At 48.9% G+C, this 27,201-nt stretch overlaps 1 long non-coding RNA gene across 2 annotated transcripts; it reads right to left on the bottom strand.

The window, feature by feature from the left end:
• Positions 1–18,980: 18,980 nt before the first annotated feature.
• LOC144335220 (uncharacterized) lies at positions 18,981–26,399 on the bottom strand. 2 transcript variants are annotated; one of them, XR_013405865.1, is made up of 4 exons: positions 26,249–26,399; positions 22,782–22,922; positions 20,422–20,927; positions 18,981–19,413 (listed from the first exon to the last, which is right to left on the bottom strand). It is a non-coding gene; the product is annotated as an uncharacterized LOC144335220 (long non-coding RNA). The 2 variants fall into 2 exon arrangements; XR_013405864.1 differs by having other exon boundaries at positions 18,981–20,927.
• Positions 26,400–27,201: the final 802 nt, after the last annotated feature.

The following is a 27,201-nucleotide window of genomic DNA, read 5'->3' as shown; positions in this document are numbered from 1 at the left end:
TGTTCTTCATAGCCATTAGGTATCAGATGGAGAGGCCCCAGCGGAGTATGGTAGAGGGCTCTAGACTGTGCCATCAAGAGGGGTGGGGGGATGACATGCCTCTTCATTCGAGTGCAGAGTTCAACATTCAACCAGCTTCCTTGTGAGGGTTCTGGGTGTCCCCGCCTCACTCCCTCTGGGGGCCCTGAGGTCTGGGGAGCTAGGGATGGGGCATTTCAGGTCAACTTGTTAAGCGCTTGCTGGCAGGGTCACCCTCCCTTCCCTGGCTGTGGGACTTGGAGAGAGAACCAGGGATGTGCACATTCAGTTCTGGGACGAATTTGCCGTGTTCCTGAGTCACACGCTGAAGGGCCGTGTGGTCCCGGGTTGCCATCTTGCTTTGGGTTGCCCCCTTCTTCTCTCTGGGGTTCTAGCCCCTTTGTGCAGAGAGGGGTGTCTGGGGATGGGAGTCTGTGAGTGGTGTGGGTGGCGCATGCTGTCTCTGACTGTCCTTCCTGCCAGGGACATTGCACGTTCCCAGGGGGACACTGTGGTGTTCCCAGGAAGCAAGAAGAGTTCACCTTGGTGATGCAGCCTGTGGCTCTGGTGGGGACAGGGGAGGGCGGAACTAAGGAAGGGCTGGTGCCAAGGCTGGGGTGTGCTGGGCTTCCCACTGCCTTTCCAACCTCATAGCTCCTCTCCTGGAAAAGTGGGAATTCACCCGTGGGTCCCTGGGCAGCCTGCAACAGGCTCAGGGCTACAGTGTGGATGCCAGGCAACCCGTAGGTTCTGCTGGAAAGGCCCTCTCTGGCTCACAAGGTGCTCCCTGGTAGGCTGTACCTGAGAGCTGTCCTAGGCCATGGATACCCGGAACCCCAACGTGTCAGCTCCCACTCATTTCCTGGCTGTTGCTTTGAGTCCAGTGGCTCATCTCTGGAGTGACCCCACTGACCACACTCACAGATTGATTTCAAAGACCAGAGGTCAGTTTTCCATTTGTAATGCGGAGAACAACTCGGCAGACCTGCTGCCTATGTGAGCTGATCTGAATTCCTTCCCTGTAGGCCAGCTCCATGGACCATTGGCTAGCATGGCTCACGTGAACTAAGCACCACCCATACGCCATGTATATTAGTTACCTACTGCTGTTTAACAAATTACCCCAAAACTTAGCGGCTTAAAATAAGAAACATTGGTTATTTCATAACGTTTCTGAGGTCTTGGGAATCTGAGCTCGGCTTTACTGGGTGATTGTGGCTCAGTCTTTTGTGAGGTTGCAGTCCAGCTGTCAGCCAGGGCCACCGTCTCTACAGGTTGAACAGGGGCAGAAGAATCCGCATCCACAGTGGCTCCCTCACTTTGCTGTCGGTTGGGGGTCTTTGTTCATCACCATGTGGCCCTCCCCATAGGGCTGCTTGAGCGTCCTCACAACATGGCAGCCGACTTCCCCCGAGCACATGAAGAAGAACTCAAGGAAGAAGCCACCTGTTTTTTTATGACCTGGTTTTGCAAGTGGCATCGTTACATCTGCAATATTTCATTAATTAGAAAGGAGTCACTAAGTTCAGCCCACCTTCAAGAAAAGAAAAATTAAATTCCACCTCTTAAAGGGAGGATAATCAAAGAATGTAAGACTATATTTAAAAACTACCACACTAGGCATAAGGTTAGGGGCTTAACATGTGTTGCCTCATTTAATCCTCATGACAACTCCCATCTTACAGACGAGGAAACCAAAGCTCAGAATGGTTACAGGAGGTGTCCATGTTCACACAGCTGCTTAACTGCAGTCAGGATTGGGAGTCAGATAGTGTAGACCAGTGCTGCTCAACAGAACTTTCTACAGTGGTGGAATGGTTCTGGGTGTGCTGTCCAATGTGGTAGCCCCTGGCCACATGTGACCACTGAGCCCTTGAAGTGTCGCTAGTCAATGTCCTCCCAGTCATGCCAGTCCTCCCAGGAATGCACTTGCAGCTGAACAAGCTGGGTTATTATTGGCTGCAGTGAGGGAGAACACGTACCATGTGGAACTACAGGGTGTCACAGGAAGGGGGTGTCAGAGAGGACCTATTCTAGGATGTGGTCTTTGGCTGACTTTGAGGAGGGTCTGAGGAGTCGGGAGCTCACTCCAGATTCGATGCCTTCAAAGGGCAAGGGCAAAATCACATGCGTCCTCGATCTGTCTCATTTCATTGTGGTTTCAGAGAGGCCTCGTCTGAGTGGGGACTAAACAGGAGAACAGGACTCCCAAGTGAGGCCCAGGTCAGCTTCCAGAGGCCAGGGCTGCCCTTGTTTCTCCTTCTCACTAGTGAGACTGAGGCACTGGGTTTTTAACTGCTGAATTTGGATTTGAGTTATAAAGTAACTCAAACGGCTGGCGGCTGCTTTACAAGACAACTCAAGTCTGGATCTCACACACACGCCCCTAGCCACTGCACCACATTGCCTCTCCTTGAGCCAGAGTCTGCAGGTGCCAGGCCAGAGCTAATGGCTTCAGGGCTAGAGGTGGGAGGCAGGACCTGGAGAGAGGTGTGGTGAACCAGGCACCGCAGCCTCCCGTCGTGGGAAGCTCGGGGCCAGTAGGCATCAGAGCGTTCAGCTGGAGAGAAGTTAAAGACCCGGGGGATCTAAACACAGTGGGTTTGCGTGTCTGGGAGACAGCCCCTGCTGAAACGCCCCAGGCTTCTGTGAAGTGCTATCAAGGACCTGCTTTATCGTTAGGACGCTGCTAGTGGAGGGAGGCATCCCCTCACCTGGTTACGCATCAGAATCACCTGGGTCACTCAACAGATGGGTTCTCTAGCCGCCCCCACACCTCCTCAGTGGGGTGTATGAAAGAGGGATTCTGGAGCCCGTGGGATCTCCTATGGCCGGCTGTTTCTGTCTGCACCATAGTATTTGGGAACCATCCAAGTGAGTGTCAGGAAAGACCATCTATGACTCCAAATTAAGAGCTTCCCAGGCCAGGTGTGGTGGCTCATGCGTCTAATTCCAGCACTTTGGGAGGGTGGGGCAGGAAGATCACTTGAGCCCAGGAGTTCAAGGCCAGCCTGGGCAACATAGTGGGATCCTGTTTCTATAAAAAATAAAAAAAAATTAGCTGGATATTACAGGCGTGGCAATTACACACCTGTAATTCCAGCTACTCGGGAGGCTGAGGAGGGAGGATCCACTGAGCCCAGGAGACAGAGAAAGCAGTGAGCTGTGATCGCACCACTGCACTCCAGCCTGGGTGACAGAATGAGATAATGTCTCACACACACACAAAAAGCTTCCCAAACAGTGTCGAATGCCAGGATGCAGAGTGTCGATATCTTTTTGGAGAAGATGAAGACAGGAAGCCGTCTTGAACACGAACTGCGTATAAGTAGTGCACAAATGGTTTTACGCCCCACTGCCTTAAGTCTCATAGTCACTACAGTGAGTATCAGAATCTCCACTGTGCAAATGAGAAAACAGTTCCTGCAGTTACACTCCTTACCCGCGGCCCCATAGTACGTCTCAGAGGAGGGATTCAAACTCAGGTCTTTCTGGCCCGCAAGCCCATGGTCACGACGCCGAGTCAAGAAAGCAGAACATTCCCGCTGCCAGGGATTCCCACGCTGCTCCTCCTCTGCCTGCCCCAGCCTTCCTCCCAGCCGAGACAGTTTAAGCCCAAGATGGCATAAAATCATCGAACATGGAACTGCGTAGTATCCGTACTGGCCATCTCCCGGCTCAGGACATTCATAAAAACCAAAATCCTTGAGGAAATCAGCAGACGGCACAGTTTGGTCACCTTCAGGCTTCTGTCCGCCTGGTTATGCATCAGAGTCACTGTCTGTGTGATGTAGGAAGATATTTTTTAATGGTGACAACATTATTAATTTCATTGAGAAGTTTTCTTCACAGAATGTTCATGAATTGAGGCGTCGTTATGATTCTGTAGCATACCGTGATCAAGTTGCTTAATGTTAAAAGGCCGGGCATGGTGGCTCACGCCTGTAATCCCAGCACTTTGGGAGGCCAAGGCAGGCAGATCACCTGAGGTCAGGAGTTCGAGACCAGCCTGACCAACATGGTGAAACCCTGTCCATACTAAAAATACAAAAAATTTAGCTGGGCGTGGTGGCAGGTGCCTGTAGTCCCAGCTACTCGAGAGGCTGATGTGGGAGAATCGCTTGAACCCGGGAGGCAGAGGTTGCAGTGAGCCGAGATCACACCACTGCACTCCAGCCTGGGCAACAGAGGGAGACTCTGTCTCAGGAAAAAAAAAAAAAAAGGCAGCTGCTTCCAGGGCTCTGGGGACAGTAACAGGAAGTACCCACTACATGAATGAGTGAATGAGCAAATGAAAGAATGAAGGCATGTGATTGGAAGCTGAAGAATGGCCACCCAAAGCTACTGTGGGGATGGAACCACTTTGTTACCATGTCCAGAGCACATCAGAACACTGCAAAGCTTACAGTCTGGGCTGGGCGTGGTGGTTCACATCTGTAATCCCAGCACTTTGAGAGACCAAGGCAGGTGGATCACCTGAGGTCAGGAGTTTGAGACCAGCCTGGCCAACATGGTGAAACCCTGTCTGTACTAAAAATACAAAAATTAGATGGGCATGGTGGTGTGTGCCTGTAATTTTAGCTACTCAGGAGGCTGAGGCAGGAGAATCACTTGAACCCAGGAGGCAGAGGTTGCAGTGAGCCAAGATTGTACCATTGCACTCCAGCCTGGGGACAAGAAGAAAACTTCATCTCAAAAAAAAAAAAAAAAAAAAAAATGCTTACAGTCTGACAGAGAGCCACATACAAATAGGTCCTAACTATTTTTTTTAGAGTTGAAAAGGAACAGAAACAACAAATGTGAGGACCTTTAGAACAGTGCTTTGAAAGCCATCTTTTGATATCAAGTTGAAAAGCAAGGTACAATATTGCACATTGTTTTCAAAATTTGGCTGCACATAATATCCATTTAGGGGACTTTACAAGGGTCATTTTAAAAGATGATTTTTCAGTCTGTATCTCAGACTTAAAGAGTCAGAATCTCAGCATAGGGTGGGAGGGGGATAGGAAGAGGGGAAATAATATTTATATTTTCAAAGGCCTCTAGGTGACTCTTATGTGACGCCAGATGTGCAGGCTACTGCTATGCACTGGATAGTTCTATTTTTTAAAAACTGGAGCATAGAAAAAAGACTGGAAGGAAATGCATAGGAAATGTTCAACAGGTATCTCTGAGTTGTCAGTGTATGGAAACTTTTTTTCTTATTACTTTTTATGCTCTAAAAATTTTCTACAATAAACAGTTCTCATTGTTAGAATTTGTTAAACATAACTAATAAAAAAGAGAAAGTCATTGTAATTGGAAGAGACAGTGGGAAGGTTCACCCGAATGTACCTGACTTTGGTCTTCTGGGCACATAACTCCTTTCCAGGGTGTCCCTGTGGGAGACATCACTGGTTCCAGTGCTGTGTTCCCTGGTATCTGCAGAGTGATCTTCTGAGTGCATCTGCTGAGCTAGCAACCTTGCCTCTCTCACTCCCGTTGCTCTGAAACTGGGCTCATTGTTGCCTGGAGGGAGAAGGAGGTCCCAGGTTGCTTCAGCCTAAGGCAGATGGGCTTGTTACTGCCTCTGCAGGAGTCTTTGCTGAGGGTAGCATCGCAGGGATAGCTGGCCCAGCTGGTGAAGGCTGCCTGACCTCCTCCTACTCTTACCCTGTCACTACCTGGGTATCCAGTCCCCAAGGTATCCAGTGCCTGACAGGTACTTACTGACAACCTGCGACGTGCCTGGCGCAGAGCTAAGCCCTGTCCTAATAATGACTCACCACTGTGTACCCAGCAACCTTCATGGCCAGCCTCGTAGCCCAACACTTCTCACCTGCATCTCATCCTCATCATGAGTCACTGGAATCATTCTTCCCATTTTATAGAGGAGCAAACTGAGGCTCAGAATGGTTAAGTGATTTGCCTTGAGCCAAATTTTGTTCTTCCCTGTACTGCAAGGATGCTCAAGTGAGGAAAATGGAGGTGAGACGTCCCCCTGAGGGAAGGAAGGGGCTGTGGCTGAGAAGGTGCCTGCAACATTCTTTGGTTCTATGGGCCGGTTTGGACTGCAGAAGCTCCTTTTCCAGTGGAAGTCTAATGATGCTTCTCCACCATGGGCTGAAATTCATAGGAATGAACAGGAGCTGGCTGTGCCTGCCACCATCTATGCCCAGGTAAGTGCCCCCCATGCCATCAGGGGATGCATTATTTCACATTAATCCCCCTGAAGCCTTTTGAGCCATTCACTCTGTATTTCCAAACCAATTACTGGCTCAGAGTTTGCAAAGAGGGTCGACACCTGGGTTTTCCGGCAGGGACTCCCTCCAGGCCCAGCACCAATCTGAGGATGTTGTAATTTAGCAGAGAGAGAAAGCATATAATTTTTTAGCTCAGGGGAGGCTGGAGGCAAGCACAAATATCCCTTGAGCGGAGTCGGATTCTCCAGTTTAAAGAGGCAACACGTTCCCTGCCATAATTGGACTTTAGAGCCCCTTTTAATTTGAAAGGGGGTTAGGCAAAGATGGTTGGGGACTTCATTGCTTTGCCGGAGCTGTTTCCTTCTGGGAGCCAGGCTAAAGCCTCCGTTTAATTGGAATGAACCAGGGAGGGTCTGTCAGATGGGCCAGCATTGGGTTGCGCCCAGGAAGTGGCAACTGATGTACTGCTCGGGGACAATCCCCTGGGTCAGGGTGGCCAGAGGAGACAAAAAGCCAGACATCAGACATCACCTTTTCCTTCTTGGGCTGAGGTCCTAGTTGTCTGGTCCAGTTTCTGGGTGTGCCCTGCTCTCTGCCGGAGCCTTCCTGGGCTGCTCAGAGTGGGCAAGACCAAGTTGGAGTGAAATTCCGTAACCCCGGCCCCACCCACACCCCAGGTGAGACCTACAGTGAAACAAAGGGGCCCATCGCCTGCAGGGCCAGCAGAGGCAGGTCCTGAGGGGCAGGTGGGGCTGGAGCCCCTTCCTCTGGGGTGGCCCAGCCCCAGGGCCAGGCTCTCATCGGCCAGGCTGCTCCTTTCCACATTGGTGCTCTCCCTGGCACCTGGGGTCATTGTCCTTGAGGAAGAGCCCTAGATGGCCTGGAACCCTCCCCTGGGATTCATGCTAACGACTTCTTGGAGCCAATTTTAACAGCAGAGGAGTTTGTTCCTCTAATGACAAGCTGAGGTTAGAGGAAGCCTGGTGAATTCTCCTTCAAACTGGTGGCAACCCTTTCCTGGGGAGCAGGCCCTAAAGAGAGAGCCCAGGCTGGAACCACAAGGCTTTGGGGAGACTTCGGGAAGGAGGTTGGGGGCTCAATTCTGGAGCTAGCTGAGGCAGGGGTGTTGAGGTGTCTGCCTCTGGGATTATGAACAGGAGCTGGCTGTGCCCAGCCTCGCGGCTGGGGGAGTGGCATTTCTTTCTTTCTTTCCTCCTCCTCCTCCTCCTCCTCCTCCTCCTCCTTCTTTTTTGAGATGGAAAAAAACCACTCTGTGACACAGGCTGGAGGGCAGTGGCATGATCTCAGCTCATAGCAACCTCTGCCTCCTGGGCTCAAGCGATTCTCCTGCCTCAGTCTCCCGAGTAGCTGGGACTAAAGGCGTGTGCCTCCACGCCCAGCTAGTTTTCGCATTTTTAGTAGAGACAGGGTTTCACCATGTGTTGAACTCCTGACCTTAAATGATTCACCTGCCTTGGCCTCCTGAAGTGTTGGGATCACAAGCATGAGCCACCACGTCCGGTAGGGAGCAGCATTTCTGCCGCCACACCCTCCCCTCCCCACATGCCCACATGCACTGCCATTGAGCCAGAGTAAGCAGGATCCCCACTACTCACTCCCCCAAACCCCAGGCACAGGGACAACCCTCAGAAGGGAGACTGAACCAAAGCCTGGGGTGGGGAGGAGACGGGCGTCTCCCTGTGGATCTCTCCCCTGTGCCCCTTCTCACCCCACAGGGGCCTCAGCATGGAGTGGGGGGCTCTGACTGAGCCTGGCTCAGGAGCCTCTGTTCACATCAGCTGAGATAGATGGAGAAGCCCACGCAAGGCCCCAGTTCTGTCATGTGGAAAGGCGGATGCGCCCACTGGCTTTTCCTTGTTCCAACTCACCCTCCTTAGTCCTTGCTTAGTTGGTTCTGTAGGGTCCATGTCCCCTTTGCCCTCTGAAGTTTTGCCGAAAACTTACAAAAGGCAGAGTCATTGAAGAAAAGTCATGCAAAATGTATTCATGTGTACACAGGAGCCTTCAGAATGAAGACCCAAAGATACAGGGGAAATTGTCCATTTTATGTTCAACAAAATATAACCAGCCGTGTAGAAACAGGACGGACACACACAGTTTGAGCTGATGCTAGTGGACTGAGTGGGGAAGCCCAGTAAGGCCTGTCTGCTTCGATTCTTCTTGGCCCGTCTGTGCAGTGTTCCTTCCTTCTGGGTGAGGAGCCGGACCCTCGCTGGCATGGGGGTCTTACGGCCTACAGTCAAACGAGGTAGGACAGATCATTTATTTATGGCCAGTTCTTACACAGAAAGGTGGAGGGAAGGTTAAAGTAGTATATTTTAGGTTTTATGGCTGGCTTTGGGGAAAAGAGGTTCTGGTTTCAATGACCCCCTTGGAGAAGAGGGGTTGCAGTTTCTATGGCTAGCCTCGGGGGAGAATGAGGTTGAGAGACAGTGGACAGGAGAGGGTCGGAGAAAAACTTTTGCTTCGGAGGCCTTCAATTAGGGTATTGCTTTCTGAGTCCCAGCAGTTCCCTGCAGAATTGCCTGGCAGACAGGTTAGCCCTGGGGAGGGAAAGAAGCAGCACACAGGAGGGAGGTGGTGTGCTGGTAAACATGCTGAACAACTGGCTCTCCAGAAAAATAAAAGCCCTGATGGTCACGCTTGCCGATTTCCATGGTGTAAATACCCCCACTATGCCAACTGCAAGCTGCCAAAGTGATGTTGATAAACACAGCGTTGGAAAGAATGGGCTCTTGTCAGTTGGTGCAAGCTGGCTCTAGCATGCTGCTGGGTAGAGGGGGGATACATAGCCCTGCAACCCTTGCCCCACAAGACCCCACATCCTTCCCAGGCACCCCTGCCTTGTGCATAAGGGGCCTTTGTTCTACTTCCTGGTGGCTTCAGGGGAAAAACTGATGGATCTGCCAGTCAGGGAGGTCTGCAGAGAGAGATGGGGCCCACGATGGGGACAGAGCCAGCATGGCTTAGGTTGTCCTGAAGCATCCCCCACACCAAAGCCCTATACAAAGAAAGGGTGAGGTTTCTAGAAATTTTCCTAAAATGAGAGGGGAGCTGCAAATTGTCCTACCTGAGGATCAATAAGGCCTAATGAGGAAGCAGATTTCAAAGCAGGAGTGGATTCGCAGCTAATCCTCTCAGCGCCCACACGCCAGAGAGCCACTCTCACCGGGGATCTGATTTCTTTGCTCATTCCTGAATCCCCTGGCTTTAGGGAACCTCAAAGCACAGAAGGCAAAGGAAAATGAAAATAAATCCTGTCTCTTTCAATAAAGCACAAAGGCCTTGCCTCTTCTGGCAGGAGACGGTCTTACACTTCCCAGACAGCCGATGCCTGAATGAGGCATGGCGGAGGGGGCTCTGGGCTGGGGCAGGCCCAGGGGGCCGAGAGGGAGGGGAGCTGGGCTTTACATCCCAGGTGCCGCAGCAGGAACAAGGACCCTTGATAAACACCCTCCCCATGCTTGGTGATCTGACCTGGAAAATGCCATCATGTATTTTTAATCTGCCTTCTCCTCACTGAATAATGAAAGATGAAAATCATAAGGTTTGACTGGCATTTATAAGGGGGCTCTGGAGGAGGCTCAAGCAGGAGAAAATGAGCTCCAGGGCTCATCGCAGCTCAACTCCTGGCTGCTGACTCCCGCCCCCTCCCAGGGAGGCTCCTTCTGTCTTGGCAGGCAGGACCCACCCTTCCCGGCGAAGCACAGCAGCTCTTCCTCCACGGTGCTCGGGGAAAGGGTGCAGTCCTCTCAGAGAGACCCAAAGCTTCCAGGGTTCTGACCTGACCAGTTGGAGTCAGGAGGCAGAGTCAAGGGAACAGGATAGAGGGCCTGGGATAGATGCTAGGACTTGGCCAGTTACCACAGTGTAAATACTCCCGCCAAAGCTGATCTCATGCCACTAGTATGATGTCACTGAGCCCGTGGAGTTGGAAAGAGATGAGCAGAATTGACTCTCTTAAGGTCTTATCTTGGGGGCAGGAGACTGGAGTGACCAGTGAGCTCTCCAAGGCAGGAGGGCAAAGGCAGAGAAAAAGGGTAAGGGGCTTTGTGGGCAAGGGACAGTGAGCTACCAGGGATCCAGGGGAGGAACAGGATCCTTAGGAGCGGTAGCAAGGAGGGCTGGGTAGTAACTGCGAGACCTTGGGCAAGTCTTTTAATCTTTGAGAGCTACCAGTTCTTAGTCTTAACATTGGAGATAAGAGCCGATACCCATTCATTTCACAAAGCTATTATGAGGTTAGGATGAGGTCATGTGGATATGATCATTTTGCAAAACTGTGGTGTTTCACTCCAAGGGTGTTATTAAAATCGGGTTCAAAGGTGAGAGAATGCCCAATTTCTGTAGCCACACTGTCACATACAGAGAAAATGATTTATATACACACTATGCAATAAAACAATAAAGTGAACCAGAATATACACAATAAGGAGCATTTCTGTGTAAAGCACATGATATGGTTTGGCTGTGTCCTCACCCAAATCTCATCTTGAATTGTAGCTGTCACAATCCCCGTGTATCCTGGAAGGGACCTAGTGGCAGGTAATTGAATCATGAGGGCAGGTTTTTCCCATGCTGTTCTCCCGATAGTGAATAAGTCTCATGAGATCTGATGGTTTCACACACATATTCTCCCTGCACACACTCTCTTGCCTGCTGCCATGTAAGATGTGACTTTGCCCCTCCTTCGCCTTCCACTATGATGGTGAGGCCTCTCCAGGCATGTGGAACTGTGAGTCAACTAAACCTCTTTCCTTTATAAATTACCCTGTCTCAGGTATGTATGTCTGTATTAGCAGCGTGAGAATGGACTAATACAGCATGTAAATGAGAAACAAAGGCTATGCAAGAGCCAGAAGTTCGTGATTCTTCATAAGAACTGTTGGCCCCTGGGCGATCAGGCCAAGAGTAGGCAGGGCCTTTGGTGATCATGTCCTTCCAATCAGCCAGCCTTGCAAACATCATGTTGATTTAACATTTTCTGGGACTGTGCATTCCTTCATTCATTCAACAAACACTGATTGAGTGCTAGCTGTGCTGGGTATGAAAACATTGATTCACGATTGTGTGCGCCCTAGAAGACTTTGTTGTGTACTTGAGGATCTGTTCATGAAACAGATAAAGTGCAATGCAGATAACAGGCACCATGATAAAGGCATGAGCCAAGAGCTCCAGGAGCAGGAAGGGCACTTTTGATTAATTATCTTAGTGGTGCCCACCCCTGGGCATGGCACATGGCAACCCCTCAGTAAAAGTTGGCTGATGGGGGAATGGGCCAAAGAGGCTCTCCTGTAGCAGAGACCTCTGAGCTGTGGCCTGGAGTTGTGTCTATTGGCCTCCAGAGGCTTGGTGGCTGGACCCTGGGGAGGTCAGAGCCTTCCTAGATGTTGTGCATGTAGCCCTTTTCTGGCCCATGGTGTTGGTCAAAACCTCACAGTGTTCTATGGTCCCGACAAGATGAAGACTGAATGGGAAGGTGGTTGGGTGTTTGCCAGTGAGAGAGGTTGTCTGAGGACACACAGGGCAGAGATTAAAGAGCGGTCCAGCATGCCGGGGTGTGGCATGGAGGGAGTGGGGACAGGCAGGAGCCAGGAGAGCAGTGAGTGGTGAGGCCAGGGCCATGGTGGACAGGGAAGGCCTGGGCATCTCCACGGCCACATTGGACCCAGGCCTGAGAGGAGCAGAGGCTGCTTAGAAGAGGGTAGCGAGGGAGGAAAGCCTTGCTGGTAATGAGAACCAGGAAGATGTGAAATGAGGGATGAGGCCAGCAGAGATGGGAAGACAGCCTCGCTGGCTCCCTCGGGTGCCTGTTGCATCAGAATGCTTTCCTACAGCCAAGCCCTGTCCAGGTTCAGGCCCAGGTCAGCCTCGAGAGCTCAGAGTCTGGTCCGGAGAAATCAAGTCCCAGAGTTTCAAAGTGAAGTGAGATATTTTTGCCTGGGTCCTCCTGGGAGGCAGTTTCACTTGTCCCTGGAGCTTAACAAACAAGGAACCAGACCCATCGTCTCCCTGCTGGCTGAGAGAGGGAGGCCCTAGGGACCCCGTGAGGGCCCTTCCAGTTTCCTCCTGACTATGACCCTGTGAATCCCGACCTTCAGGGCTGTCTTTTTAAATCACCCCACCCTCTACCCTCATGAACTTCAGAGATGTCCTGAAGGCCATTTGTAGTCCACAACTACCATCCAGGGAACAGCCCGAGACTGGCTCACCTGGGGATCGGGGCCCTTCGAGGCAGAAGTGGATGTAGCGCGTGAGAATCAAGTTTTTAGTAGGTTTTGTGTTCAGTGTCAGTTAAGTGTCAGCTAGAAGGAAGGGGCCAGAAGTCCCTAAGAGAATAGGACACACGCATGAATGCTCTCAATCAGCACCCGTGGGAAAGGGGATGATACTCCAGGCTGGAGAATTTTCCACCGACCGCAAGTTTACCCATGTCTTTCTAAAATGCATGGCTTACCTTCTGCCCTCTTAGATGATAATCCACACTTAACCTTCCCTTGATGTTTCAGGAATGAATTCTCTGGCTACTCATCACCACGCCGTGTCCTACTGCAGCTGAGCCCATGGCAGCTGTAACCTGGAGACCCATCTGCCCTTCTGCAAAATGGCCCCAGTGTTTGGTTTCTGGAGTGTCTTTCATATTTTTTCTGCTCCCTCCTTCCTCTTGTCTGTCCCCAATTCTTCATCTTCTTTTTTGGACAGGGTCTCACTCTGTCACCTAGGCTGGAGTGCAGTAGTGTGATCATAGCCCACTGCAGCCTTGAATTCCTGAGCTCAGGTGGTCCTCCCACCTCAGTTTCTTAAGTAACTGCGACGACAGGCACATGCCACCATGCTTGGCTAACATTTATTTTTGTAGAGACGGGGTCTTGCTTTTTTGCTCAGGCTGGTTTCGACCTCCTAGGCTCAAGAGATCCTCCTGCCTCAGCCTCCCAAAATGCCTGAATTACAGGTGTGAGCCACCACACCCAGCCTGCTCTCAATTCTTCCTACTACTGATGTATCTGCTATGCTCTGTCTTTTGTACCTGCTGCCTCTCCCCTTGTAATTTGTTGTTTATAATGCACTGTGGGTTGTAAAGCCAAATTATTTGTACTCAAACTGTTTAAGTAAGTAGATAAAAGTGAGTAGACTGTGGGTGAGACCCAAGTTTCTGGTTGATAAGGATATGACTATATGACACCAATTTTGGCTACTCAGGGACCTTTTTCTTTTCTTCTTGTTTCTTGGCAGTGTGCTGCTGGAGATGTGAACATGATAGTCAGGGAGGAGAGTTAAAAGAATCATATTCAATGAGTCCATAAAAAAAATAAGAGCTGACAAGTCATGCCTTCAATGCACTAAGCATTTATTATTAAATATCTGGTGTGTGCCTAGAACTCTAGCTGGTATGGAGGGGATTTTCAAAGGAGCACTATGGGGTCCCTTCTATGTGGTAAAGGATTAATCTCCCCCAAAGAAAGGTTTGGCTCTTTGCTCCTGGCTCTTGGAAGGGAAAAGCTAAGCCCTTGGAATGTCCTTGGTATGAGTGTCTTTGTTTCTCTGGGATCTTAGGGCAGCCAGTTAGTTTATACTTCAGTATAGGGGCCTTGGGCCACATGGTATTGGCACATGGGTGGTCAGTTGTGTCTACCTGAGTGAGGCCCAGTAAAACTCTGGACACCAAGGTTTGGGTGAACTTCCCTGTTGGCAGTACCCCGTGTGTGTTGTCACTCATCCTTGCTGGAGGAGCAAGTGCCATCTACACAATTCCATTGGGAGAGGACAATTGAAGCCCATGCCTGTCTCTCCAGGACAACTCTGCCCCATGCGTCTCTCCCACTGGCTGATTTTAATCCGTATTCGCTCACTGTCATAAACTGTACTGATGGCAGTATAATCAGTACAACGCCTGTTTCTTTTTTCTTTTTATTGTTTAGAGATGGAGTCTTGCTCTGTCCGCCAGGCTGGAGTGCAGTGGCAGGATCTCCACTCACTGCAAGCTCCGCCTCCCGGGTTACACCATTCTCCTGCCTCAGCCTCCTGAGTAGCTGGGACTACAGACGCCCACCACCATGCCCAGCTATTTTTTTGTAATTTTTTATTCTTTTTTTGTAGATACAGGATTTCACCATGTTAGCCAGTATGGTCTTGATCTCCTGACCTCATGATCTGACCGCCTCCACCTCCCAAAGTGCTGGGATTACAGGCGTGAGCCACCATGCCTGGCCATAATGCCTGTTTCAAGTCCTGTGAGTCCTTCTAGCAAATTTTTGGACCTAAGGATGGTCTTGAGGACTTCCTGAACTCACACTGCCCCTGTGAAAGATGCAACCCTGGGCAGGGCTATTCCCCTCTGCAGACCTTGGGTCCCTTCCTCGTTGGTCATGTGAGGGGTTGCTTCAGGAGATGCCTCAGATTCTTCCAGCACAAATGCTGTGTGGTTCTGACAGAATCCACATCCATTAGAGCAGGGGTCCCCAACCCTGGGCCTTGGACCCGCACTGGTCTATGGCATTAGGAGCCACCTGAGCATTAGATTCTCTTTTTTTTTCCGGCAGAGTCTCACTCTGCCGCCCAGGCTGGAATACAGTGGCGTGATCTCGGCTCACTGAAAGCTCCGCCTCCCGGATTCACGCCATTCTCCTGCCTCAGCCTCCCGAGTAGCTGGGACTACAGGCGCCCGCCACCATGCCCGGCTAACTTCTTGTATTTTTAGTAGAGGTGGGGTTTCACCGTGTTAGCCAGGATGGTCTCGATTTCCTGACCTCGTGATCCACCCACCTTGGCCTCCCAAAGTGCTGGGATTACAGGCGTGAGCCACCGTGCCCAGCTGTACATTAGATTCTCATAGAAGCATGAACCCCATTGTGAACTGTGCATGTGAGGGATCCAGGTTGCGTCCTCCTCATGAGAATCTAAATGCCTGATGATCTCAGCTGGAACAGTTTTATCTCAAAACTATCCCACACCCCTCCACCCTGTCCCATCTGTGGAAAAGTTGTCTTCCAAAACACCAGTCCCTGGTGCCAAAAAGGCTGGGGACTGCTGCTTTAGAGGGAGCCAGGCTAGTCACCAGTAGAAACAACCACTGTTCCACTACACTGTACTACAACCACTGTTGTAGATGTCTCTACAGTGCCATCAGGGATGGAGGTAGACTGGGAGACTCCGTTTCTCTGATCATAAGCCTCCCCTCCTGGAGCGAGGGGTGTGCCTAGGGCAGGGTCTCAGGGCTGAGGACATGGACCCTACACAAGGCATGGGCGTGGATGGGAAGCCAAGAACATTTCAAAGCATCAGGTCCTCGGAAGCCAGGTGAGAGAGAACAAGGTCTGTGGTGGAGAGCCGGCTGCAAAGAGAAGGCAGCCATGGGTGACAGGGCGAGGAGGGAGTCTTGGAAAGACCTGGAGAGATGGCATTTCATAGGTGAAAGCCGGCTTCCTGTTATCTAAATAGCACACAGTTAAGGACTTAAGAGGATCAGGAAGCAATGAAAGACATTGAATACACTCACCAGAGCCCAATTCGGTCTTGGACAATTTGCACAGCCTTTCAAAGTTAGGCTGGGCTCCATGAATATTGAATAGTCCTGCCCAAATCCTGCTTACTCAGCCGCTAGCTATCTTGAGTTTTGAGACAGACACTTTCACTCTTGAGGATGAAGCTGCCTCTGTGGCATTTGATTTTCAAGGTGATTTGCCTGCAATTTGGGTGAGCACTCACCTGGGGGCGCTGTGCTTTGGTGTCCCCTGCCTTTTGAGCATCAATGTCAGTTTCGGAGGCGGGGAGCCCACTGCCGTTCAATTATGGTTTCCCATGGAAATGAATCTTTCTTGAACTAGAATTCTTTATTAATGAGGAAGCCTGGAGTACCGTAGAATATTACATTTTCAAGATTAAAAGCATATTTTAGGTACAATTTGGTACATAAAATCAAATTTTAGAGACTGAGGCTGCATGGGAAGTGATCTTGTCTGGTCTCTTCATTTTACAGATGAAAAAAAGAGGCCCAGAGAGGTGACGTGGCTCTTTCAAGGCCAGTTAGGCTGGGACAGGCTTTAGTGTTATCTTCCATTGGCAGAAGGAGAAGAAGACAATTATTTAAAAAATCAAATATGAGAGTGCTACCTACCGTCAGCGGAGGTTTTGATGTGTGTAGGGTACTAGAGTTTTTATGATTAGTTCATTTAATCCTTACAACAACATTATGAGGGCATTCTGCTTCTATCCCAACTGGGTGGACTCCATTCAATTCAGACACTAACCACTCCAAGTTAGTGTCACACCCCAGAAGTCAAGGGCTCAGGCCTTCACAAGACTGCCCTGCCTCAGACACCAGCCGAGGTCCCCAGGATACCCGCACTTCTGACCAGCTGGGTATAAATGCAAGGGTTGTCATGATACTCTCAGGTTCAACAATTCACTAGAATGACTAGAACACAGACATGTGCTACACTCAGGATTACAGCTTTATCTTAAAGGACACACATAGAACAAGGTCTTGGAGCATCCTGGACTTGCAACTTCCATGCCCTCTCCTGTGGAATCAGGATGCATCACTTTCCCAACAAATCCATGTGTTCAACCAGGAGGCCCCACTGAGCTTTAAAACTCACCGCAAGACTACAGAAATCCAAAGAGTGTGGCGCCGGCATAAAGGCAGGCATATAGACCAAAAAAGTAGAATAAATAACCCAGAAATAAACCCTCGCATATATGGTCCTATGATTCTTGACAAGGGGGCCAAGACCATTCAATGGGGAAAGGAAAGTCTTTTCAACAAACGGTGCTGCGAAAACTGAATCTCCACCTACACAAGAATGAATTTGGACCCTGACCTAACACCATATACAAAAATTTATTCAAAATGGATTAGAGACCTGAATGTAGGAGCTAAAACCATAAAACTCTTAGAAGAAAACAAAGACACAGCTTCATGACTTTGGATTTGGTGATGATTTCTTAGATATAACACCAAAAGCACAAGCAACAAAGAAAAAATAGACAAACTGGACTCATAAAAATTAAAACCTTTTGTGAGTCAAAAGACACTATCAACAGAGTAAAAAGGCAACCCACAGAATGGGAGAAAATATTTGCAAATCATGTATCTGATAAGGAATTGATATCCCCAAGAGATTTCAGTGTCCAGAGTTTTGTCGTTGTCGTTATTCTTTTTGATACAAGGTCTTGCTCTGTTGCCCTAGTTAGAGTGCAGTGGTGTAATCATGACTACTGCAGCCTCGATCTCCCAGACTAAAGTGATCCTCCTGCTTCAGCCTCTTGAGTAGATGGGATTACAGGTGGGCATCACCATACCTGGTTGATTAAAAAAAATTTTTTTTTTTTAAATTTTAGTAGAGAGGAGGTCTCACTATGATATCCAGACTAGTCTTGAACTCCTGGGCTCAAGTGATCCTCCCACCTCATCTTCCCATAGCACTGGGATTATAGGCATGAGCCACTGCACCAGACCCAAAGTTTTCACTGGGATTTCATTACATAGCCATGACTGATTAAATCATTGGCCACATGACTGAACTCAATCTTCAGTCATGATCCCCAATCCAGACTTTGGGTGGACCAAAAGTTCCTCTTAGCACATGGTTGGTCTTTAGTGGTCAGCCCCCATACCGAAGTCCTCTCGGGATGTGCCAGGAGTCACACCATTAACACAATCAAGACACTCCTATCATTCAGGAAATTCCAAGGGTTTTCTGTGCCAGGAGCCAGGGACAAAGACATACTCTTTATTATGCCATAGAGGTGTTGTCATTGTCCTTTCGCCAAGCGTAGGCTGAAGCTGAGGGACAGAGAGGAAGTAACTGGCTCCAAGTCCTGCAGCTGGCCTCTGACAGACAAGGGCAGCTCTCAGACCTGACAGCCTCAAACTCTCTGGGCTTAACCCCTAAACTGAGCCACTGCCACCATGTGAAGGGTGGGTGGAGGAAGAGCACTGAGCAAGCTTTCCCTGGGACCAGTGCAGACCAAGTGAGGAGAGGGGGAATTCCATTTCAGAAACGGAGGAACTGTATAATGCCATGAGAATTGCTTCTGGCTCGCAGGGAGTGAAAACCAGAGCTTGGGCTTCTGGGAAAGGACACAGAGCCTCTCTCCGTGGAGAACTCATGACGTGCACAAGCCATCATCTGTCCTGAGAAGTTAAGTCCAGGACTGGGGAAGCAATGCCCAGTCCCAGCCCTTCCCTGCCTGCCCGACACCAGTGCTGGCTTGGGCAAGCTCCTAAGCCATATGAAGGCTCAGACCAGGAAAAGAATCAATTATCAGCCAACAAGGAAACCACACTACCACCCTTCTCTCCATCGAACCACTTAATCAAGGCTAGAAAGTTTGATTTTCTTCTTTATTGTCTACTGATTTTTTTTTTTTTAAGCAGAGTTTTACAGCAGGCTGGCTCAAAACATGACGCTTTGGGAAAGATTTGCTTTTCAACGCTGTGGGTTCTCACTGATAGTTATGTGTCTGGGGCCAGGGATCCCTCTCCAGGGTTCTTTTCACCCTATAATTCTGGAAAGAGAGAGCGAAATCAGCTTGGGGTTGGTAGACCCTCAGATCCTGGAATCACACCCCTCGATGCTATATTTTGCCTGCATCGTGTGTGCCTGGATCCATTCCTCTAGGGAGGTTGAGAGTCCTTTTGTCCAATAGAGAGAGAATGTGAGCCACTGAGGTCACTTTAACTGAGGACATTTTTCTAACAGATACAGTAAAAAGAAACAAGCAAAGAAATTTAATAATATATTTTATTTAGCCCAATATATTCAACATATTATCATTTCAACATGTAATTAATGTAAAAATCGTGAATGAGATTTTTTTTCAATCTTTTACTCATTCTGAATCTTCAAAATCCAGTTTGGATTTGACACGTACAGCACATCTCAGATGGAACAAGTTGTATGTCAAGCACTTATTAAGAGCCACCTGCAGCTCGTGACCTCCACCTTAGACAGCTCACGACTATAGCCTTTGCCGTCCTCCTGAAAGGGACCTGTGGCAACCCATAAAAGCTTAGAATTTCTGCTCAAGTGTCTGTCATACTGTAGAGATTCCAATTTCCATCTGCAAATAACAGAGAGCCACTTCAGCTCTGCGTACGGGCCACGTCTTTTATTCTCTGTATTGTGATGCTTTGACATCAGGGGCTTTGCTGACACTGGAGAGAGTCCCTCCCAGGATTAGATAGTTCCTAGAGACAGCAAACAATTGGCCTGGGAGTGTGTTTTTCAAATACAAATCACCCACTCCAGAACCCACATCTCCCAACCACACCCTGGGCCCCTATCCACCTGCCCGCATCACCCCAGGGCCAGGTACCAGACAACTGCAGACAGCTCCTACATCCCAGAGCCTGCTGAAATTATTCAAACTAGCTAGTCCTAAACCTGTGTGCCCTGCCTTGCCTGTTTCTTCCCGTGGGAACTGCTTGACTGTGTTCTGCCCCTTGCTGCCTCTGGGGCTCCCCGGGTGTGGCCCACATGCCATGGCGTGATGCTCCCCTTCTCTTGGGAACTGTGAGTAACAAACTAACCTTTTTTTTTTTTTTTTTTTTTGAGATGGGGTCTCACTCTGTTGCCCAGGCTGGAGTGCAGTGGTGTGATCTCAGCTCACTGCAGCCTCCACCTTCCAGGTTCCAGTGATTCTCCTGCCTCAGCCTTCTGAGTAGCTTGGATTACAGGCTCCCGCCACCACGCCCAGCTATTTTTAATATTTTTGGTAGCGATAGGGTGGTTCCGTCATGCTGGCCAGGCTGGTCTAAAACTCCTGACCTCATGTGATCTGCCCACCTCGGCCTCCCAAATTGCTGGGATTACAGGAGTGAGCCACCGCTCATGGCCACAAACTACCTTTTTAATGGCAATTGTCTCCTGATCTGTTGGCCTCACCACGCCTCAGATTTTCTATTAATACACTGTATTTTTGAACATTCTGTCTTCAGCTTTGGGCTGGGTGGTGGCCAGGGAAACAGGCAGGTCACTCTGGTGTGTGTCGTAAGCTTAACCAACGGCAGACTTGGCCGTCAGCAGAGCCCCTCCCGGAGCCACCTGCACAGAGCTTCCTCAGAGCCAGATCAGGGGAAGCCAGAGAGCAAATTTTCCCTGGATCCAAGTCAGCCTCGATCCCCAGGGTCTGAGAAAGCCCAGTGATGGTGCTGGCCTCTGAAAAGAACAGCCTGTGATCAGGAAGAAGAGCCCACCTGGGTCAGAGGCCACTGACAGCCCGGGTCAAACGGATGCTCAGGGAGAGATGCTGCGACAACTGACTTCCCACAGCCTTCCCAGACGTTGTCTGACCTCGTGGAAAAAATCAATGCACCCCTTGTTTCTGTCTCCTGAAATATTTCATTGGTGATGATTCTTCCCCAGGTGACAACATAGTTTATGACAAAGCACGTGGCAGCCTGCTGGGCCCCTGGTGGCTTCAGACGCAGCCTGACATCCTCTCCTGTCGTTATTGATGAGCCTCACCTGCGCGAGGCTGGGAGGCGGATGCTTCAGGAGCAGGCGAGCTCCCTGCCCCGTTAGGAAGCCGGGGCGGGAGTCCAGACACCATAAATACCGTTCTGGAGAGGAGCTGCTTCTGCAGCCACAGCGGGAAGCCTGGGATCCTAAAATGTCATAGCTCATGCCGGGGTGACTGGCCCACCCCTCGCTTTACAGATGAGCAAACGGAGGCCTGGAGAGAGAGGGTCCCCTACAGGGTCTGGAGAGAGAGGGTTCGCTGTTAGTTAAGGAGAGGGAAAGAACTAAATTCAGGTCCTCTCATTTCCAGTTCAGCGCTCTTTCTGCCCTCCCATCGGCTTTGTAAAAATGATCCCTCCCTCCCTTCTTTTCCTCTGTCCCTCCCTCCTTTTCCTCCCACCACCTCCCCACTCCTCTCCCTTTCTCTCCTCCCCTCCATTCCCCTTCTCCTCTTCCCATCCTTCTCCTCCCCTTCTCTTCTCCCCCAATCCGACCTCCTCCCTCCCTCCCTCCCTTGACCTCCCCTCCCTCCCTTTTTCACAAATATTAGAGAGCCTTCCCTGTGCCAGGCACTCCCTAGTGTTTATTTTTACTCAGCTCCAGTTTGCAGACACCCATCAGGGGCCATTTAAGGGGAGAGCAGAGGGCGGAGAGGGAGGGAGGCTGCTCGCCCAGGGCAGGCTGGGCCTGTTAGGCTGGAGTGCCCTCTGTGTGAAGAGGTTCCTTGTCTTCCACACAGCCCCTGCCTATTGAGCAGGGCCTCCGGGTCCAGCCAGGGACTGGGCCAGAGACGGGCAGGGCGTCCCGACCACCTGCAGGACCGGAGGGGCGAGGGTCAGAGGGCTTTTCTACATCGTCCCTGAGGGGGAAGCAAGAACAGACAGGCTTGCCCTGCACTGCAGGAGGGAGGCCGGGCTGTTAGGTACTGGCATGGCCTTGCTGGGTAGATCCTCCTCCTCAGGGCAGGCTCCTCACTTCCGCAGAGGCTTAGGGGCAGGGGAGGGACCGCGAGACTCCTCCTTCTACCTATGGACTCCTTGCCCTGGCTGTGAGCTAAAGAGAGACTCGGAATCCCTGGTCTCCTCTTCTTTATCTTCTAACCAGCAGGCATGGAGAGGTCCCTTTTCGACCCTTGGGCTTCTGTGGACCAGTCTGTACCTCTGCGGCCTGCAGGAGCTGAGGCAGGCCCCTTGCAGCCTGGCCCCTGCCTAGCTGGGAGCTACAGGGTGGCCAGTCCCAGGATTGCCTTGGGGGGTGGTTAAACATGCAGAGTCCCCAGTTCTGTTCCGGATCGTGGGGTTGCAATAGCTGGGTTTGGGCCTGGAAATCTGCATGTCTGCCAACCCCCTCAGGTGGGCCTGGTCTGTGCTGACGACCAGATGCCTCTGTGGCAGGACCTAGGATGGAGGGGCAGCGGGAAGTTTAGCAGGGCAGGCAGGAGCACCCTGGTTACTAGAGAGGAACACAGGCTTCTCCCAGGCTGGAGCTTCTCTCTGCAGGGAGCGCTGGTGCCCATCAGAGACAGGAAGGCAGAGTAGGGAGAGAGGCACGGAGCTGCCCAGGGGCCTCCTTCTCCCACTCCTGCTCAGCCCCGCCCCCTGGGCTGACTGCCAGGTTTCCCAGGATGGAGACATCTTTTAGCCCCCAGCTGAATCCTGGGAGGAGCCAGAACCCAGCCAACAATTACTCAACTCCCAGCTTCACTCACAGGCAAAGCCCAGGGACTGTCACCCAGCCAGCCAGTGACCTCCTGGGGACCCGAAGCTCTTGGTGGGCTGGGAAGCTCCCGGAGCCCAGCGAGGGGGTGAAGCCAGGCCTTGCGGGTCTGTTCCTGTGCTCTCAGCCCTGCTGGCACATGCCAGGACCCTCTCCTGATCTTGGCAAAGGGAAACAAAGTTGCTGCTGCAGAGTTAATTAAGGAGGGAGGAAGGCAGGCGGGGGAGTTGGCAAGCAGAGAGGTCCTGTGTGCCAAGTGTCCAACGCAGTGCCACGTGCCAGGGCCTGGGGAGCTGGTGGGAGATGGGGAAATGGTACTCTGCCTAGAACAAAGCCAGCTGTTTGGAGGTCAGTTCACTCCTCCCCAACCTGTACTTGCCAGTTCAACAGATGGGGGTGTCTGTCCTCTCCCCACAGCATTCATCAGGCCCCACCAGTAGGAGCTCACCGAGGATGGGGACAGCCTCCAGGGCTGTGCCATCCAGTGCAGGAACCACTAGTCACACGCAGCTATTTAAACCTAAATGAGATGAAATGAAATAAAATGTAAAATCCAGTTCCTCATTTGCCATCTCAAGCACTCAGCAGCCACGAGTGGCTGGTGGTTGCCACCCTGGATCGTGCGGGTAGGGTGCTGCCATCATTGCAGAATGTTCTGTTGATCAGGGCTGCTGTTGTCTTCAGCAACTGGCCCCGTGCTTCAAAAATGAAACAAAACAAAAAACAAAGACAAAACAACTTATTGCTGCAATGATCACCCTAACGTTCTACTTCCATTGTTTTGGCTGCAGCCTAAATCCACATGCATTATTCTTATTGAGCCCTAGGAAGAGAAACAAACACAAACCCTACATTGAGAGTGTCAGTCAGTCAAGGGATATTTATTGAGCCTCTGCCGTGCATGTGTCAGGCTCTGGTCAAAGCCCTGGGGTTGCTCCTCTGAGTAAGACCATCCCCCGTGTCATGGAGCATGGAGCTCAGATGTGCACATGGATGATGTCAAAATCACCTCAAGGTGGTGTATATGGTGTTGGGTGTGGAGGAGAACAGAGAAAGCTGGGGAAGCTCAGAGAAAAGCTATTTGACCAACCTGGAGTTCAAAGATAGACTGCTACAAAAATCTGAGTTCATCTACCTTTCATCTGAGTACTAGATTTAAAAAAGAATTGTTTCAAGGATCTCCTTTGCTGGGTGCTGTAGCCATTCTTCTGATATGGTTACTGAAAGAATCGTTATGAACATTGTTTGGGTTCATGTCATGGCTTGAGCTGCAGAAAGACCAACTTTGAATTTCCAGTTTAACATTCCTCTCTCTCCAACTTAACCTGTATCGTGTATTTTCATGTAAAGTCTGCAGATAGAGTCTCACCTACTGACCACAGACCCTCTTCTCTCCCCAGTGAGTCATTTGGGAATCTGAAGACAAGGTTTCTCTTCCATGTCTTCCAGTGAAAAGACGGTGGGAAGGTGGAGGTGGTTATTTAGCTTGCTATATCTCTGCTGCCAAGGGATTCAGGACTGGATTTGATGTGGCTATCCCACCAGGGGATTTAAGACAAGATTTGATGTGGCTGTCCCACCAGTATGACACAATTTCCTAAACATTGTATCTTGACCTTACCCCCTCTCTTGTTGAATTTTGGTTACCAGAGATTGAATGATCTAGTGTTTCTCTACTGCCATCCCCGCAGAACAATCTCTGCCTTTTAACTGAGGTGTTTAGGTTATTCAAGTTTAATGTGACTATCACTATGGTTGGGTTTAAATCTTGCTATTTGTTTTATATTTGTCCCATCTGTTCTTTGTTTTCCTTTCCTTTCATTTCTGCCTTGTTTTGGCAGATTTGGTATTTTTTATGATTCCATGTAATCTTCTTTGTTGCCTTATTAACTATACTCCATTAAAAAAATCGTGGCTTTTAAGTTTATATTACATGCCTTTTAATCAAAGTCTACTGTCAAATAATGTTATGCTGCTTTGTGTATGATTTAAGAATCCCAAATGACTCACTAGGGAAAGAAGTGGGTCTGTGGTTAGTAGGTGAGACTCTATCTGCAGACTTTACATGAAAATACATGATAGAGTATGTAGGGTTTAAGAACCCTAAATCAATGTCTTTTCATTTCTCCCTCTCCTAGCATTTGTGCTATTGCACATATCTTACTTCTATTAATACATACATACCAAATAAATTCAATATAGTCTTTTCACCAAATAGTTCTGAATCAACTGGATAACCATATTTTTTAAAAAGCCACAATTGCTAACTCACCTTATATACAAAGACTTCAAATGGATTTTTAAATCTAAATATAAGTGCTAAAGATATACAAATTTTAGAAAAAAACATAGGAAAAAAATCTTAGTAACCTCGGCTTAGGCAAAGATAGGACACATAAAGCACAAACTACAAAAGGAAAAAATTGATTGGTCATATTTTAACAAAATTAAAAATTTTGCCCCTCACTGTGAAAAGACAAACACAGACCAGAGGGAAACATTTGAAAAACATATCTCTGATAAATGATTTGTGCTCAGAATGTACAAAGAAACTCATAACTCAATGATAAGGTGATAAACACACTAAATACATAGGAAAAATATAACAATGACAGCAGACTTCTCATGTTTCCTCAGCTTGAGCTTCATTGATTTTCTTGGATCTGTGGTATATTGATTTCATCAAATATTAAATATTTTTTGTCATTAACTTTCACAATTTCTTCTGTCCCTTTCTCTCTCTCTGCTCCTTTTGGGATGCTAATTATACATACATTACATTGTTTGATGTTGTCCTGCAGCTCACTAATGTTTTATTTATTTTTTCAGTTATTTTTCTCTCTAAAGTTCCTTTTGAATTGTTCCTATTTCTATGTCTTCATTTTAACTATTCTTTCTTCTTCTGTGTCTAATCTGTTGTTGATCCCATCCACAGTATTTTTCATCTGAATTTTCTTTTTACTTTAAAAGTTTTATTTAGATTTAAAAAATATACATCTTCTATTTCTCTCATCATGTTTATGTTTACCTCTACTTTCTTTTTTTTTTTTTTTTCCGAGATGGAGTCTCACACTGTTGCCCAGGCTGGAGTGCACCCTCTACTTTCTTGAACATATACATTATTTTTATAATAGCTCCCTTGTCTACTAAACTTATACATATATTTACTTTCTTGAACATATGAATTATTTTTATAATAGCTCCCTTGTCTACTAAACTTATGGTCTGTGTCATTTGCTGGTTCTGTTTCTATGAACTGCTTTTCTTCTGGCTATAGAGCCTAGTTCCTGCTTCTTTGCATGTCTGCTAATTTTTGATTGGATGCCAGACATTGTTAATTCCTGTGATTATTCCTTTAAATATATTCATACTCTTTTTCTAGTTCATAGTTAATTGGACACAATCTGATTTTTTCTTCAAGGATTACTTTTAAGCTTTGTTTCACAGATTTAGAACAACCTTTAGTCTAGGGCTAATGTAGTCCCTCTTCTGAAGCAATGCCTTTCTGAGGACTCTGCTTGATATTTCTTGGGTTAGGAGGTCTTTCTATTGGCTGTTGGGCGTGTAAGATATTCTCCAGCCTTTGTGAGCTCCTGGGGTTCTTCTATCCGCTACTTTCCTTTTCCCCAGCTTTAGTGACTTTCTCACATGCATGCACTGATCAATATTTAGCCAAAGGCCTTAAGTGGGCCATCTGCAGATCTCTAGAGTCCTCTGTTTCTGTGTGCAGATCTCTCCTCTCCAGGGATCTGCCCTACAAATGTTAGCTGCCTTGGCCTTCCCACACCCTAAACACTATCTCCTTAATTCAGTGAAGCCACTGAACACTGTGTGGTTTCCACTTACCTGTATGGTGGCCTGGAAACTCTCTCCAGGTTGTCAGCTGGGGCACTCGTGGGTCTTGTTTTTCTTCTGTCAGAGATTATACTTCGGTGACACCTGCGGTCCGATGTCTGAAAACTGTTGTATATAGTTGGTCTATTTTTAGTGGTTTAGGGTGGAATAATAAATGCTTACTCCATCATGGCCAAAGTCTCTGTGTTTACAGTTCAATGGAGAGAGATACCAAGTACATACATATTGAAATACAAAGTGCCATCATATCTTTAGAGCAACAAGGCAAGCTGTTAGAATTGCTCACAGGAAAAGAAATTTATTTCTACCTGTTGGTTAAGGCTTTTATCACTAAGAAGGCAGCATCTCTACCACACCAACCATATCCCCCTAACTCTACATCTCCAGCCCAGACTCTCTGTCTCCTGAATTCTGGGTCCCTACATATAAGAAAACATTTGATTCATCTCCACCTGGGTATGTCACCAGCACCCCAACTCCACATACCCAAAATTGAATGCACTCATGTTCTTTCCAAATCCTATGTCTTCAGATCCTTCTCTGACGTGAGCTAGTGGTTCTTTAAAACTTAATAAGTTGTCACCTTCAGCAGAAAACATTCCCTAACTTCTCCAGCCTTTCTCCACTTTTACCACTGCAGCCCCAGCCTACACTGGATCAGCCACCATCATCCATGTTGTACCCTGTGCCTGTGTTTTTGGCTCCCATCACTTGGGATTTTGTGAGCCCCTGGAGGGACATCGTGTTCTTTCTATGTGTGTTTTGGGTTATTTGGGTGCTTAGCACATAGCAGGGGTTCAATCAACCATCCTTAAATAAATGATTCCCTTACAATAGTGATTGACAGATAGTGGTTGGATGACTATATGACCCTGTTGCATGGGAAAAAAAAAAAATGGACCTGAGAACATTCTTAGGATTAATCCCTTAAACAAGGGGTCAGC

The sequence above is a fragment of the Macaca mulatta genome, chromosome 16 (assembly GCF_049350105.2).
Source record: "Macaca mulatta isolate MMU2019108-1 chromosome 16, T2T-MMU8v2.0, whole genome shotgun sequence".
Classification (NCBI taxonomy): domain Eukaryota; kingdom Metazoa; phylum Chordata; class Mammalia; order Primates; family Cercopithecidae; genus Macaca; species Macaca mulatta.
Note: the sequence above shows the minus strand (reverse complement) of the source record. Positions and strands in the feature narration are given on the sequence as shown.